The sequence below is a fragment of the Nicrophorus vespilloides genome, unplaced genomic scaffold (genome assembly GCF_001412225.1).
Source record: "Nicrophorus vespilloides isolate i.1.1-1 unplaced genomic scaffold, Nicve_v1.0, whole genome shotgun sequence".
NCBI lineage: Eukaryota > Metazoa > Arthropoda > Insecta > Coleoptera > Silphidae > Nicrophorus > Nicrophorus vespilloides.
The window spans coordinates 1-1,202 of NW_017096753.1; the positions used below are offsets into that span (position 1 = coordinate 1).

Here is a 1,202-nt window from a genome sequence, read left to right on the forward strand (position 1 = left end):
TGCCAGAACTATAATTGCTCAGGTGTTACAAAGTGTTAGCACTTTGCACAGCCAAAACCTAGTCCATATGGACATAAAATCAGACAATATACTGTTATCGAAACCAGATTCTTTCGATAACATAAAGTTATGTGATTTCGGGCTTGCGAAGTATTTGGAATCGGGTGAGGAAGTGAGAACGGCACAAGGAACGTTGGATTATGTTCCACCAGAAGTGTTGAAGCACGAGCCGATCACGAAGAAATCGGACGTCTGGTCGATCGGAGTTTTGACTTACTACCTTGTTAGCGGATATACACCTTTTACAGATAAAGCAGATCTAGAAACGATGGCAAACATTAAGAATGGTATTGTGAAATTTGAGGAAGAATCATTTCGTTCCATTTCGGTGGAATGTATTGATTTTATCAAATCCATGCTTGTTGTGGATCCAGAGTTGAGACCAACAGTGGATGAATTGCTGCAGCACGCCTGGCTTTCAACTGACATATAATCATGTTAAATGAAATAATTCCATTTTAAATTGTATTTATTGTATTATATTTACTGTATATAATTAATTTATTTTTCTAATAAGCTATGTTTCTATTTTTCAATTTTTTTTTAATTAAATATACTATACTATACAAAATATTCAACACTTTTTTTTTTATTTATTTACAATAGTATTTTAAGTAACACTTTATATAAAACAGGTAAGTAAACAATATTCACCTTTTTAGTAGCGCTTCTTTGATTAATCTCTTCATGCTCTTTTTGGCACTATTACTTTCTTTGTTTCGGTTCACTATCTTTTTATTTAATTTAATTAAAAGACTGAATTTTAACTTGGAAATAAACAAAATGTAAGATCTAAGGTGAGGCATTTCGGAACGCTAATGTTCGCAGGTGAAGATTTAAACTTAAAATCACATATTGTATTTTTACAATTATTTTATTTGTAATTTTAATATAAGAAATATGTATTTCTATTTTATTTTTAAGATTTTTCTGAACATGTAATATAAATAAAAATTAACTTATTCCATAGATATGTTCTAGTAGATAAACTTCCTTTCCTTTAAATCATCTAATGTTAGCCTATTCCTAATTTAAAGAAATAGCAGAAAAAAAAAATCAAAAACCTTTATCACATAATATCAAATTAAAAAAGTTATGATATAATTCATACCAGAATTGACTTAATTCTTTATTGAAAAATA

General features: G+C 28.8%; 1 pseudogene; it reads left to right on the forward strand.

Moving 5' to 3' along the window:
- The first annotated feature begins 67 nt into the window (after positions 1 to 67).
- LOC108558065 lies at positions 68 to 493 on the forward strand (annotated as a pseudogene).
- The last annotated feature ends 709 nt before the right edge of the window (positions 494 to 1,202 follow it).